The sequence below is a fragment of the Tachypleus tridentatus genome, chromosome 11 (genome assembly GCF_004210375.1).
Source record: "Tachypleus tridentatus isolate NWPU-2018 chromosome 11, ASM421037v1, whole genome shotgun sequence".
NCBI classification, from domain to species: domain Eukaryota; kingdom Metazoa; phylum Arthropoda; class Merostomata; order Xiphosura; family Limulidae; genus Tachypleus; species Tachypleus tridentatus.
This window is the reverse complement of record NC_134835.1, coordinates 14,719,745-14,736,849: the sequence shown is the minus strand read 5'-3', so window position 1 is coordinate 14,736,849 and position 17,105 is coordinate 14,719,745. Positions and strand designations below refer to the sequence as shown.

Sequence of the window (17,105 nt, the reverse complement as noted above, 5' to 3'; positions counted from 1 at the left end):
GTGATATTTGGAAAACAAATCCAAGTAGTATGTATATTATAAACTATAGTATTCATTTAATGTGCAATAAAATAATATATAGAATTAGATCGCAATAAAGCTTAATTCAATGATATCCGTAAAAACATATTATTAATAAATACTTTTTTACAGAAAAGAGAATAGTTTGATAGTTAAGAATGTAATCACAAATGTTAACTTTATGCACACAATTTGTTTTTTTTCTGATTGAAAATGAGAGAACTTTTGACTTGTGAGTTCATGATGTAGAATCATATAGCTTTTTTTTACAGATTTTGATATAAATTTGAAAATATTTATGTACTTGTAATTTTTACTTTAATATTTTTATTACTTTTATTTTTTAAAATCAATTTTCAGACATTCCCTTATTAGAGTCGTCTGTTAAATTTGCAATGAAAACCTCGAATCTCAGAAGAACTTGTTTTTGGGTAACAGCTTAGTGAAGCTGGTAACAATTGTAATTTAAGTAGAAATTTCTTATGTGCTTTTGATATTAATATTACATGTTAGAAAGCAATAATACAAAAAGAAGTCAGGGTAATATAAGATGATGTTGGTGAGTAAACGTTTTGGTAGTTTATCAATAATTCCAATGTTTTAGATACTAGAGATAAATACTTGATAACAGTTTGGGCTTCATATTTATTTGTTTTTAAACATATGAATAAGTTAATAGTATCAACAGTACATATTATTCAGATATAAATATAGGTTCATTGTGATGAGTAAAAAATAAATAAATTCATCATATGTGCAATTTCACAGGTTTTCAAGTTACAACAACAGTGACCAATATAATGTTGTGAAATTTTTAGAATTAAAATACTATTCACTGGTAGTTTCTAAATTTTCTGTTTTCATCAGATTTACTCCAGTGTTCAAAATGTGTATAATACTCAGTATTTGAATATTTAATTTAAGAGCGTAATTGCTACTTTATAAAACATCTATTGTACTTCAAGTCCATTTCTGTTTAGAAAGATATCCAACCTGTTCTTAAAATTAAGGTTCAGTCAAATGTGGAAAATTGAAATATCTGTTTTTTATCAGTTAGATTTATTTTTCTTTTAAACATTCCCAGTTAGAGTCAATTGTTTGTGAGCACTACTTTATCAAAGACACTTGTTTTCATTAGATACATTTTATATTTCATACCACAGCTAAGATGTGATAAACAATTGTACAGAAATCTTCATTGAACGTTTTTTGAAACATTTTTAGGTTATATAATTTATCAATTCTGAAATAATTGTTACAATTTTTTAAAATACACTTTAATATTTTTACATATGTTTTATAATTTGATATGCAGCTGTGCATGCAATACCTGAAAGGTACTTTTCATCCATAAAAGGGTAGATGTGTTAACTGGATTAATTACATACATATATATATATTCAAGAACTGGGTTTTCCTTTTATGAAGATAGCTGTAACAGAGATAGTGTCAGGTGAATCAGAGGAAAGAATTTGAGATCTGTTTGAAACAAACAGTAAACAGCACTCACTGTGTTCTGTTTATTGATTAAATTTAAGCTGTAACTACAAACAGAGAGATGGAAACTGGGATAGTAATGCAACTTCTGACATGCATGGATGGTAAATATACTTTAAGTCCACTTATGTTATAAAGTGGATAGGTTGAAATCACACATTCAGTAGAGACTTTTGAGATTAATATTATGTTGTACTTCAGTAAATTTTAATGTATTATATTTAGTTTTGTAATTTAGTTTTTATTTGTGAAGCTGTTAAATTGTTTTTAGTGTTACTTTTAGTTTTATTAGCACTTTATTCTTTGGTTATTAATAGTGTTACATGTATTTTGTATTAATTTATAATTAGTTTGTTTATATATGATGTTTATTTCTGTTTTATAGAATTTGTTCATTCATGATGTTACAAATGTTTACTTTCAAACAATCACAAGGTGTGATACTTTACAGTTATAGATATTTCTACATTACTTGAAGTCAAAGAATCATTAGCAATGTCTTGAAACTACATGCATGAGTTGTAGTTAATTGTTTTATTGGTATTTGTAGTTTTTATATTAAAATTTACATAGTATTACAGTATATTTATTTATATAGTAAAGAGCTTAACCAGAAATATACCACAACACAAGTTTTGGTTGTATTCCCTTGGTCCTGCATTATGTCATACCAGGAGATTTAATTAAGAAAACTGTATGGGTGTTCCTGATGAGGCTGTAAGGATCAGTTAGCTATGTACTTTTACTCATTTTTTTGGTTTGCTTATTTTAAGTTTTTCATATTGTATAATTGATACTTGAAATCGTATGCACCCTACATCCATAAGACTAAACAATACTTAGGATGTTTGATGCAGGAGTGCGACATCTCATAACATCTTTATGTACTGAAATCAATGTTTTCCAGTGTATTTCTAATTTACGTTTTATGTTTTAATAAATATAACTAAAATTGAAATATTTATAAGTAAATTTTAATGTGTACATATGTAACGTACTGTAGTCATAACATCACTGTAAGTTTCACCAAATCTCTATTAATGTCATATTTATATTTTGTAGGTCAATACAGAGTTATGTATATTGAATTAGCTTTATTGTAATTATATAAATTGAAGTAACTTATGCCACATTTGAAACTTGACAACTTTAAAACAAATTTATTCATAAGATTTAGGAAAATAAAATATTTTACAAATGTCACAAAATAGTATATACAAATGTTATTACATTCTATAAGGAATAATGGTTTTACAAATTGCTCAAATAAAAAACACATACAAGAAGTTGTGAACAGAATAAAACTATTTATATATACCTAAAAAGAATAATGAGTGTACAAACTGTGTGAATCAGATATAAATACATAAAGTTGTACACAGAAAAAGTTGTACGAATGAATGGAAGTTTATAGATATGTATTTTATTACAAACGTTATAGAAAAAGTGAAAAAGCCATATTTATGGTATTATATACAGTATTACACTAATAACAGTGCAGTCACAAATTGCATTATTCAAAAACAAGCCCCCTTAAGATGGATTCCTGTACATGGTAAGGGGACCTCCCATAGAAGGTTCTGTACTTTCAGTTTACCTCCTTTGGGATCTAAACATCCACCCATGTGTTTGCTGTGCGTGATGACTCATGAAGGGGAGGAGAGGATCCTGGTGGGTGAGGGATCCAGCTTTGACACACCACTTTAGCCTTGAATTCCTGTAAATGGGCAGCTTGGGGTGGCCCCCGAGGGTCATCCAGCTGGTCCACTTGGGCTAGGGTCAACCAAGCATCATTGTTGGCTATTCTCAGGAGGTGTGGACCTAATGTCCGATACTGATAAAAATGCATACTTTTGGAGAAATAGTACATAAACGTTTTTATTCAGAAAAAGGTTTAGCAGTTTTAATCTAGAGTATCACACCTTATTTGAATTTTATAAATAACTTTTTAATATAACATACTGTAAATAATAATTATTAACAGTTGTGCATGTCTACAAAAGATACACATAAAAGAGCATGTGTGTACAGATTTGAGAAATTATTCATCTATTAAAGATAATGTTTGTAAGGGTTGTTATTGTATCTGAAATATTAACATAAATAGTAATTATTTTAGAAATAAATGAAGATATATTTTAAAAACATTAAACTTCAAAATAAGTTGTATACATTAATTAATTGTGTTTTACTCTTTGATCATCTGTTGTACCTCTGGCTAGAGTATGCTCAGTTTTCTACTGAAGACATGGAATTGAAAGATGACACAGACAATGTTTGGAGAGTTGGTAACACCTGTGTGATCTTGGAAGCATGCTGGGAGTTTGACAGTACCATTCTTGATACTTTTTAAGTAAGTGTATAATTAAAATATAGTTCTTGAAAATCTATTATTATAAAGAGGTTATACACCATTTGTTTCTTGCCTAAATGCCACAAATTCCTCTAGGATGGTGAGAAAAACAATATATTGGGTTAACATTGGCATAACTTGTAGCTGGTAGAAATGTGCAATAATACTTTTCAAATTCTGTACACAATTGTTTAATATATGTTGATTTCTGAGAACATTAATTTTAGTAGTTGTAAACATGTTCTGATAAATGTTTCCTTCATTTAAACATTTCAATTATATTTTGTGATTTTTTTTGGTCTCCTTCATATTTGTAGTTATTCATTTTTATGAATTGAGGCCATATGTGTGTTAAATCTTTATTAACATTACATAATGAGAAGTAATTTATTGTGTAACATTAACAATTATTCAAACTAGTATTGAAGCATCCCGACATCTCTATACTTTAGTTGGATCTGTTCCTGGCACACTTGGATGGTTCTTGAAGAGAGATATATGTGTTCTGACCCCAGCTCAATGTTTTTATTATGTTGAGACCATTTATTTCAACTTCTGCTTCATTCGTTTCTATGTCCATAGAGCTATCAGTTCAAAGAGCATAATACTGCATGAAAAGGTCTGTTACCAAAATGTAAAATAGGTAATAGTCATGGTGTGTTTCAGCAACTTGGTCACTACCCTATGACAGTGTAATATACATGGTAATAATCCTAACTAAAGTAACAACTCCAGTAATTTGACTGCTGTAATAATACAGTGGATAATACCAAAACTAAGAACTCTATTCACACCAGAATAATGTGTAATACATAAACTACGTAACAGTACATATACAGTTACTGGATATGTTTTTTAATGTCACATTACTTGTACTTAATACTTCAGGTTCTGTAAGTCCACCACAGATCCAGGTACTAACTCTATTCACACCAGAATAATGTGTAATAAATAAACTATGTAACAGTTACTGGATATGTTTTTTAACGTCACATTACTTGTACTTAATACTTCAGGTTCTATAAGTCCACCACAGATCCAGGTACTAACTCTATTCACACCAGAATAATGTGTAATACATAAACTATATAATAGTACATATACAGTTATTGGATATGTTTTTTAACATCACACTATTTGTACTTAATACTTCAGGTTCTGTAAGTCCACCACAGATCCAGGTACTAACTCTATTCACACCAGAATAATGTGTAATACATAAACTATGTAACAGTACATATACAGTTATTGGATATGTTTTTTAACATCACACTATTTGTATTTAATACTTCAGGTTCTGTAAGTCCACCACAGATCCAGGTACTAACTCTATTCACACCAGAATAATGTGTAATACATAAACTATGTAACAGTACATATACAGTTATTGGATATGTTTTTTAACGTCACATTACTTGTACTTAATACTTCAGGTTCTGTAAGACCACCACAGATCCAGGTACTAAACAAACAGTAACACTGAACAAGTAAAATAAAATGGATCTACACGAAAGGGATATTTATACGAATTTCAACATTGTCATTCAGTGATATATACAAGTTATGAATCAGTTGTAATGTGATAAAACAGTGACTCATTGGAAATATGTCATTAACTGTAATTCTTGTTTCACAGTATAACAACAGTAGCAAGTAGCATATCTATATGATATGAAGATACCACTCTTCAAGTGTATGAAGAGACAATTGTGGGTTAAAGATCATTTGATAAGTTAATTACACCTTATTTTAATGCTTGTAATAATTACTTGAATTACATTTTAACATCAAAAGTAATTTTTAAACAAAATAAATGTTGTGTTAATTTAATTTTTATCAGCTCTGTCAACATTCCATAAATTCTTAAGGGATTTAAAATAATCTTTGTCTTTTGTTTGAGGGTTACTGGTCAGTTCTGTTGTGATTAAACCATGGACAAAGGATTTTTAACTTTGTGGAACATGGTTACAAATTGAATAAATTCATGGAGAACTTCTTTATGTCCACACAAATTACAATAACTTACACAGTACACTTACAAAAAATACTTGTGGATCTTAAACATGATCTGATCCTTTTGTTCACCTTGAGATATTCAAAGTTTGCATTCTATAGAAAAGTAGTTAGTACTTATTATTCTGCAAGAATTAAACTGAACTTTAAACATGAACATTAAATTATATCTTAATCCAACTTCTAGTAGTTAACAAAGTCTTTTGGATTCTGATTTGTTTGTTATGTATTTAATTTTATCTTACTTCTTTAGACCTGTGGGTGGATTAGTTAACTGATGAGTCCAAACTTGTCATGTCTGAAGCTAAAGAGAGAGTGTTGCTGAGTTGTTTGAAAGAGATGTATGTGACCATCTGTGTAAGGTAGGTAGGTATTCAGTGTTTATTGGCACAAAGCTACAAGGCTATCTGTGTCAAACAAGATGTGGTACAGTATAGATATAGGGCAGTTAAGGTAAAAAGTAAAATATGTAAAATTAGGAACTGCCAGGAAGACTGAAGCAAAAAGTACACCCTTGCTGACGGACACCTGAAGTTGGCCTTTTCAATTCTAGGTTAAAATAAAAATTGAAATGTGTAAAAGAAATCGTGTTAAAATATTATATAGTCCAATGAAAAACCTTAAATTAAGTGTAAAAGACCAATGGCTCTTAAAAATGTAAAAACTTGAGTGAAATGGTCAGAAGTTAACTAAAACATGGGCCGAAGTCAAGGGCAACCGGCCTTACAAATATCCTTAAAATGGTGTCATTGTTCTAGGTTGTAACAACGGCATGATAACAAAATGTGGATGATTGTGATCTGAGTGCCACATAGACCACACACTGGTGCAGCAGTACCAGATAAAAGGAAGTGGTGGGTTAAGAAACTGTGACCAATGCATCACCTTGCCAAAACAACCTCCTCTCTTCGATCCTTACCGAAGCAAGAGGGCCAAAGGCCTAGAGAAGGTTTGATTTGAAAAAGCTTGTTATTGTGTTGCTCATTCCAGGTTGCCTGCCATCTGGTGTACAGTCTGGATTTGATAACTGGACCATAGTCCATGTATGGAATGGGTACTGGGATGATAGATCCATAACAGACAGACTTTGCTGCTCTGTCAGCCAGCTCATTCCCACAAATTCCAACATGACCTGGTATCCAAAAGAATTGGACAGAGACAGATGAGAGAGAAAGATGGGCCAGTTTGTTTTTGATATTTATGAGAAGAGGGTGGTGACTATCATGGAATGATTTCAGGGCCAATAGACAGCTGAGTGAGTCCGTATATATATTGTACAATTTGTATATTGCATTATTTCAATATGATTAGGGGAAGAGAGATGGCATACAATTCGGCAGTGAAAATAGGAACTGTAGGGGGAGTCTGTGTACCACAATCGAACTGTCACAAATCACGGCTGAGCCCACTGAGTCACCCAATTTGGAACCGTCTGTATATATCGGAATGGATGGATCGTATGAAAGATGTTCAGCAAAGAAAGAGCGATATTTTGAATCGTGTGCATCTGTTTTCTTCAGATGACTCAAAGATAGGTTACAATTGGGGGCAGTAATTTGGAATGATGGAATAGGCTGATTTGGAGGTGTATTTAATCCAAGATTCCTACTGGCTTTGACGTCTATCTTTATGAGTGCGTACAAAGGCTTGCTGAAATGCAGTGCGGTTTGAGAGTGTGGGGTATCTTTGAAATTTATCCCAAGGATGCTTCTGAGTTTTCCATATATTTTAGAACAGGCAGAATTCCACAAAGGGCGAGGGTGCCATGGGGAACATGTAGAGGTTTTAGGGATGCATCGAATAGCAGTTTGTATAATACTGTTGGTTATTGCTGCTATACAATCACCTGTGGATGATTTACATAAGATGGCAGGATCCAGTTCCAAGAGAGTAGTGAAAGAAGGCCAGTTGGCCTGGACCAACTTCCACCAAAGTACATATGTCAGGTGGTACTGATCATGGCCAGTCTCTCGTAAGATGATGGGAAAATGATCACTACCTCATGGATTAATGTCAACCTCCAAGGGAAAGTGAGTGAGTATTGAAGGGGAACAGACAGAAAGAGCTATAACTGTAAATGAGTGATTAGGCGCATGAAAATAAGTGTAAAAGGCAGTATTGAATAGAGCCAGTTTGTGGTTCAGGAGCATATGCTCTATGGTGCACCCTCTCGTATCAATACGGGAGCCACCCCAGAGGGGATTATGTCCATTGAAATCTTCCAATATTAAAAAGGGGGTAGGCAGTTGCTCAATGAGGGTATTGAGGTCTGATTGGTTATAATGCATTTCAGGTGTAAGATATAGAGAGCAAATAGTGATGGTACAACCCAAGGAGACATGGTTGGCTGCAGCCTCCAATAGTGTGGTAAATGACAGGGACCAGGTGGGCACGTGCTGATCAACCAGCAATGAAACTTCCCCATGTCCCTGTCCCACACATAGCCTTTTGTTTTAGTATAATGAACAGTGGCAGATAGTAACTGTATTTGTAGGCTGTAGAAATGTTTCCTGCAAAGAAAGACATATGGGATGATAATAGGCAAAAAGATCTTTGATGTCAGTCACATTTGATTGGAAACCTTGACAGTTTCATTGGATGAGTGTGGCCATGTGTAATTATTTCAGAGGAGAAGACAGTAGAGAGTCCTTCTGCTTACAACCACTTTTTTTTCTTTATTCGATGTGGGTCTATCTCCCTCTGTGGATCCTGCTCTAGCTCAAATGGCTGGGTCTGAATTTATCGGTACACGTACTAATGATTAAGTGCACAGACGAGTTATTTGTTTAATTTTTGGGGTATCAAGAGAGGGAGACTCCATGGAAATATCTTGACTTGAAGAAGGTGATGTTCGGCAATGACTGGAAGGTGTGGTCAGGACAGAGATGGAAGGAGACACTGATTCGTGAACTGTGTTGATTTTGGGAAGTGTTTCATTAAGATATGCTGGTGAAGATTGTGTAGGGGATAGGGTAAGGTCTGTTTGGACTCCTATTGTAGTAGTAGAACAGGTTATAGCAGCATAAGTACTGGTCAGAATAGGTAATAATAATTTTCAAGCCTCTGTGTAAGTGAGATTGTTAACTGTCCTGAGACATTGTATTTCTTTTTATTCTACCCATTTAGGGCAAGAGGTAAAATAAGAAGGATGTGTACCCTTACAGTTCGAGTTAGCATTCGGTGGCATTATGGTCTTTACCACAACAGACACAGGTCAAGGAACCATGGCAACATTGTTTTGAATGACCAAATCATTGACAATGGAAACATCGTACAGGATTTTGGAATATAAGGTCGCACCTTACAATTCAGATATCCTGCTTTTATTGTGGTTGGAGTATGTGGTACAGTAAATATTAGTATTAGAACATTTGTTGATTCCAGAATTTCATCCTTTCGAGTGAACCCACACATTAATATTTACATGTATCCAGATTTGAGTATGTAGAACAGGACATTGCTAGGACTGTTAAGTTTATCCAATTACCATTTATAAGCTAGTGAACTTTGATAAGAATAACATGGTACAAAACCATAATAATCAACACCTTGATAATGTTATCTTCTGATAAGTTCAACATCTACATGTTTGTAATGTTACCTTGTGATAAGTTCAACATCTACATGTTTGTAATGTTACCTTGTGATAAGTTCAACATCTACATGTTTGTAATGTTACCTTGTGATAAGTTCAACATCTACATGTTTGTAATGTTACCTTGTGATAAGTTCAACATCTACATGTTTGTAATGTTATCTTCTGATAAGTTCAACATCTACATGTTTGTAATGTTACCTTGTGATAAGTTCAACATCTACATGTTTGTAATGTTACCTTGTGATAAGTTCAATATCTACATGTTTGTAATGTTACCTTGTGATAAGTTCAACATCTACATGTTTGTAATGTTACCTTGTGATAAGTTCAACATCTACATGTTTGTAATGTTATCTTCTGATAAGTTCAACATCTACATGTTTGTAATGTTACCTTGTGATAAGTTCAACATCTACATGTTTGTAATGTTATCTTCTGATAAGTTCAACATCTACATGTTTGTAATGTTACCTTGTGATAAGTTCAACATCTACATGTTTGTAATGTTACCTTGTGATAAGTTCTGTTATTAAAGTTCTACATCAGAAAGAAAGCAGTAAGAATGTGTTACAACACATCTGTGTAAACTTTAGATTAATTAGTTAAGTATTTTTATGTGGTCTGTAAAACTTTATCGGTATGTTTTTATTACATATACACACTGGAAATGTTACATGTTGACAGGTGAATATAGCTGGATAAAGAAACTTTATTGGTAGAATTGTTACATTGAAACAGAAAAACATTATTTCTGTAATGTTATGTGATCTGTGTCTGATATAATTAAACTGTAACTACTAACATCTGATAAATATGTATACTTTTGGAAAATTTAACATTATTTGTTTTTATTTAGGAAGAGTTAACAGTTTTAATCTAAACCACCATCATTATTTGAATTTTGTGACCAGCTATTAATACGTTACTGTAAGTGATATGATTAACAGTTATGTAGATATGATATAGTTTATAAAATACAGATACCTGTCAATAAGTATATATGTGTGCATTTTAGAAATTATCTAGCTATGAAAGGTAATGTTTATGAAGGGTGTTACTGTACCTTAAATATTTAGATAACAGAGGTAGTAATTATTTTAGCCATAATGAAGGATACATTTTAAGTTAGTGCTGTAGGTCTCCATGTTACACAAGGTGATATCATCTGTGAAGCAAACAGGGAGTTTGAGGTTACCTTTTGTGGTACTGTACAGGTAAGGTTATAAAATATGTAGACAAAATATAATTCTTGAGAGATTTGACATTATAGAAAGTTTATACGTTCATTATTGTTTACTTAAATGTTAGAAAGTTCTCCAGAATGGTAAGAAAAACAAGTACACATTGAGTTCACATTGCCATAAGTTGTTCAGGTAGAGATGTTTAATAATTACTTCTGAACCCTATACCCAACTTTACAATATATGTTGAACACTGACAATGGTAATTTCTGTAGTTGTAAACATGTTCTTGTTTATATTTATGTTACTTTTTGGTCGTTCTTTAGCTTCTTCCAATATTTTAAATTATTCATTCTAATTTTTATTGTTAGGTGAGTGTTATAGTTTTGCAGTGAACCCACATGTGTGTGTATAGACATTATTAACATTGTAAAATAAAAGTAATTTATTGTGTAACATTAACAATTATTTAAACTAGTATTGAAGCATCCCAACATCTCTATACTTTAGTTGGATCTGTAGGGTTGTCAAATGATGACTTTTAGTGAACAGTATTGTCAGTGGATATTTAAACTAACTATTAATTGTAATGTGATATGAATAGTGAGTAAAATCTGAGAACGAGACTGTGAACCAGAGTCAGTTTAACATTTTAAGTTTAACTAATACTTTATTTTTGTGAGAACTGTAATCAGAGATTTTAAATTGAGTAGGTTTTATTCTGTTGTTACAGTTTGATATGCCTGTTATCAGAATCTTAGTGTAAAATACTCTGAATACATCATAAAAATATATTAAAAATAACTTTATTAAACTTATTCAACAATACATTTTATATTTATCAATTCAACACACTTATTGGTTATTTTCAGTTAAAAACATAGTTTTGTGTACAGGAAAAGTTAAAAATAGTGTAGTGCAGGTAGTTACATCGAAGCTAGAACATAATATTGTCATAAATCACTGTAACTACCTCAGAGATAAATATATCACAGCCATACTGTTTACTATATTGTCATAAATCACTGTAACTACCTCAGAGATAAATATATCACAGCCATACTGTTTACTATATTGTCATAAATCACTGTAACTACCTCAGAGATAAATATATCAGAGCCATACTGTTTACTATATTGTCATAAATCACTGTAACTACCTCAGAGATAAATATATCACAGCCATACTGTTTACTATATTGTCATAAATCACTGTAACTACCTCAGAGATAAATATATCACAGCCATACTGTTTACTCAGACTCACATGTTAGGTTGGTTCAGGATGTTAATGACAACTTATACATGCATCTTTGAAAATAATGGAACAGATTAATCATATAAACCACAATACAGTAATTTATTAACAGAATGTATAAAATAAACTAATGAATAACATAACATTATTCAAGTGTGATGAAGCTGTTGTGGTAGTAACTATTTGAAGTTTGCTTTCACAAAAGATTGATTGTTGAACCTAAACATGTCTCGGGCAGTTACTGCCATAAACACTGAAAACTTAATATTTGTCAGACCCACAATGGTTAGTTAATTCATTTAAATATTAATATTAAAAACAAATTCATAAATATTGGTTTTTATGTGTCATGTGATATATTGCATGCTTCTTTGGCTTTAATTATTTGTTTGTGATATCCAAAGACAAAGTCTGTAGTTTTTTAAGAAGTGAAAACTTAAATTACCAATATTTACAAGATAGAATGTAAAATAAGAACCTTCTGTTTTATCTGTTTTATGATAAATTATTATATTTAGAGAATCAAACAAGTTGGTCACATCCATCTCTTTCCTTTTTAGAAATGCTTATTTACATATACTGACTTTCACAAATTAAGTTGGATCTAGTTCTGTTAATTTTTTGTTCATATGATAAACACATAATTCATTAAGAAAAATAATAGATTCTTATAGTTCTATATATTGTTATTATCATTTGTTTGTTGGGCCCAGCATCGTCAGGTGGTTAAGGCACTCAAATCTTAATCTATTGCAGGTTTGAATCCCAGTTGCACCAAACGTGTTCGCCCTTTCAGACGTGGAGACGTTATAATGTGATAGTCAATCCCACTATTCGTTGGCAAAAGAGTAGCCCAAGAATTGGCGGTAGGTGGTGATGACTGGCTGCCTTCCCTCTAGTCTTATGCTGCTAAATCAGGTACGACTAGCAGACAGCCTTAGTGTAGCTTTGTGTGAAATTTAAAACCAGATAACTTGTTTGTTTAATCTAGATGTGTTAGTTTTTTGTTCAGATGATATGTAAGAATGTCACCATAGAGAAACAGCAGATGTTTATAGTTTTACTTATTGTGGTAATCTGATTGTTGAATCAAGAGTGTTAATTCTTTGTTTGGATGATATGTACACAAATTCTTAAAGAGAAGCCACAGGTGCTTACAGTTCTACATACTAACGTGGTTTTAAGAGAAATGTGAATAGACAGTAACAATTTTAACAAAATACTGAACAACCATTAAAACCATTATTATAGAACTTTGAGTCATGAAAACACATGCTCAAGAAGTTTTATACAAAATGATACTATTTTTGATTGCCAGTTTAGAACAAAGAAAATATAGTTGCACTTATTAAAGGTCAGTTTTATAATTTTTTATGTCAACTGGGGTTACATGTGACTCACTGATTTTTGTATTAAAAATTGTTGTAATGTAAACTAATCAACACTTTGTATTATTATACATTAGATGTTTAACTTTGTTGGAAACTTGACAGTTATAATTATTTAAAACACTCAACACTTTGTACTATTATACGTTAGATGTTTAACTTAGTTGGAAACTTGACAGATATAATTAGTTAAATCACTTAACACTTTGTACTATTATACATTAGATGTTTAACTTAGTTGGAAACTTGACAGTTATAATTATTTAAAACACTCAACACTTTGTACTATTATACATTAGATGTTTAACTTTGTTGGAAACTTGACAGTTATAATTATTTAAAACACTCAACACTTTGTACTATTATACATTAGATGTTTAACTTTGTTGGAAACTTGACAGTTATAATTATTTAAAACGCTCAACACTTTGTACTATTATACATTAAATGTTTAACTTTGTTGGAAACTTGACAGTTATAATTATTTAAAACGCTCAACACTTTGTACTATTATACATTAAATGTTTAACTTTGTTGGAAACTTGACAGTTATAATTATTTAAAATGCTCCACACTTTGTACTATTATACGTTAGATGTTTAACTTTGTTGGAAACTTGACAGTTATAATTAGTTAAACAACATAATGAAGTTTGTCACATTGACTTATCACTTTGTTTTTATACATTTCAATAGCTTATGTTGATTTAAATATTGTTTGCTAGTGTTTGAAAGTACATTTTCCAATATCATGTGTCTACTGACTGACCTAGATATCATGATACACATTTCAGTTTCTGTGACTCAGTAGTAGATTATATCATAAAAGTATACTTATTACACACAGTATTTTATTAAGGCTTGTTTGACTGTTTGTGTACCTGGAGTACAAGACATACTCAAGTTGATGGGTTAGTATGAGCTGATAATTTGTGTTTAGTGTGTACAGTGGAACTTGTTGGTTTAAGTAATTAGGAAGCTTTCATTGTGACTTAACACTGTGATGTGTGTTGTATTTTTGCTTATTTTAATCTTGTGTTGAAATACTTTCTCCAGCAGTCAAGACTTGATTTTTAAAACATATTAACAAAACATATAATGAATGGTAGAGCCATGGCAACATATGTAAACATCTATATTGAATGTTTTGAATTACACATATTTCATCTTCAACAAATCAATAAATTAATGAATTAAACAATCTTTAGTATAAACATTAATATAAACAAACAATAAACAGTGTTATAAATATTAATATAAATATACAATAAACTGTGTTATAAATATTAATATAAACAAACAATAAACAGTGTTATAAATATTAATATAAACAAACAATAAACAGTGTTATAAATATTAATATAAACACACAATAAACAGTGTTATAAATATTAATATAAACAAACAATAAACAGTGTTATAAATATTATTATAAACACACAATAAACAGTGTTATAAATATTAATATAAACATACAATAAACAGTGTTATAAATATTAATATAAACATACAATAAACAGTGTTATAAATATTAATATAAACACACAATAAACAGTGTTATAAATATTAATATAAACATACAATAAACAGTGTTATAAATATTAATATAAACATACAATAAACAGTGTTATAAATATTAATATAAACATACAATAAACAGTGTCATAAATATTAATATAAACACACAATAAACAGTGTTATGAATATTAATATAAACACAATAAACAGTGTTATGAATATTAATATAAACACAATAAACAGTGTTATGAATATTAATATAAACACACAATAAACAGTGTTATGAATATTAATATAAACACACAATAAACAGTGTTATGAATATTAATACAAACACACAATAAACAGTGTTATGAATATTAATACAAACACACAATAAACAGTGTTATAAATATTAATATAAACACAATAAACAGTGTTATGAATATTAATATAAACACAATAAACAGTGTTATAAATATTAAAATAAACACAATAAACAGTGTTATGAATATTAATATAAACACAAACAGTGTTATGAATATTAATACAAACACACAATAAACAGTGTTATAAATATTAATATAAACACACAATAAACAGTGTTATAAATATTAATATAAACACACAATAAACAGTGTTATAAATATTAATACAAACACACAATAAACAGTGTTATAAATATTAATACAAACACACAATAAACAGTGTTATGAATATTAATATAAACACACAATAAACAGTGTTATAAATATTAATATAAACACACAATAAACAGTGTTATGAATATTAATATAAACACACAATATACAGTGTTATGAATATTAATATAAACACACAATATACAGTGTTATGAATATTAATATAAACACAATAAACAGTGTTATGAGTATTAATATAAACACAATAAACAGTGTTATGAATATTAATACAAACACACAATAAACAGTGTTATAAATATTAATATAAACACACAATAAACAGTGTTATGAATATTAATACAAACACAATAAACAGTGTTATAAATATTAATATAAACACACAATAAACAGTGTTATGAATATTAATATAAACACACAATAAACAGTGTTATGAATATTAATATAAACACACAATAAACAGTGTTATGAATATTAATATAAACACACAATAAACAGTGTTATGAATATTAATATAAACACACAATAAACAGTGTTATGAATATTAATATAAACACACAATAAACAGTGTTATGAATATTAATATAAACCCACAATATACAGTGTTATAAATATTAATATAAACAAACAATAAACAGTGTTATAAATCTTTCAATGTGGAAAGAAGGAAATCCAAGGGGGAATCAATCTGAATATCTATTTAGGCTTGAACTTTCATTTATAATATGTAAACTTTATTTTATCATCAGTTTGTGATCATTACATCAATAAGTTATTACTGAAAAATCTTCTGAAGATGGGTGGTGATGATGATGTTTCATTGTAGAATATATAGAATAATATACTAATAATAACTTTGTAGAATATATAGAAATTAGAAATGTTAAGTGTTGTTAGAATATTAACTACAGTCCTGTTAGAAACTTTGTAGAATATATAGAAATGTTAAGTGTTGTTAGAATATTAACTACAGTTCTGTTAGAAACTTTGTAAAATATATAGAAATGTTAAATGTAGTTAGAATATTAACTACAGTTCTGTTAGAAACTTTGTAGAATATATAGAAATGTTAAGTGTAGTTAGAATATTAACTACAGTTCTGTTAGAAACTTTGTAGAATATATAGAAATGTTAAGTGTAGTTAGAATATTGACTACAGTTCTGTTAGAAATTTTGTAGAATATATAGAAATGTTAAGTGTAGTTAGAATATTAACTACAGTTCTGTTAGAAACTTTGTAGAATATATAGAAATGTTAAGTGTAGTTAGAATATTAACTACAGTTGTGTTAGAAACTTTGTAGAATATATAGAAATGTTAAGTGTAGTTAGAATATTAACTACAGTTCTGTTAGAAACTTTGTAGAATATATAGAAATGTTAAGTGTAGTTAGAATATTAACTACAGTTCTGTTAGAAACTTTGTAGAATATATAGAAATGTTAAGTGTAGTTAGAATATTAACTACAGTTCTGTTAGAAACTTTGTAGAATATATAGAAATGTTAAGTGTAGTTAGAATATTAACTACAGTTCTGTTAGAAACTTTGTAGAATATATAGAAATGTTCAGTGTAGTTAGAATATTAACTACAGTTCTGTAAGAAACTTTGTAGAATATATAGAAATGTTAAGTGTAGTTAGA

General features: G+C 29.7%; 1 long non-coding RNA gene across 1 annotated transcript; it reads left to right on the top strand.

Moving 5' to 3' along the window:
- The first annotated feature begins 440 nt into the window (after positions 1-440).
- LOC143231429 (uncharacterized) lies at positions 441-4,746 on the top strand. Its single transcript, XR_013016915.1, has 3 exons — positions 441-580; positions 3,741-3,871; positions 4,324-4,746. It is a non-coding gene; the product is annotated as an uncharacterized LOC143231429 (long non-coding RNA).
- Positions 4,747-17,105: the final 12,359 nt, after the last annotated feature.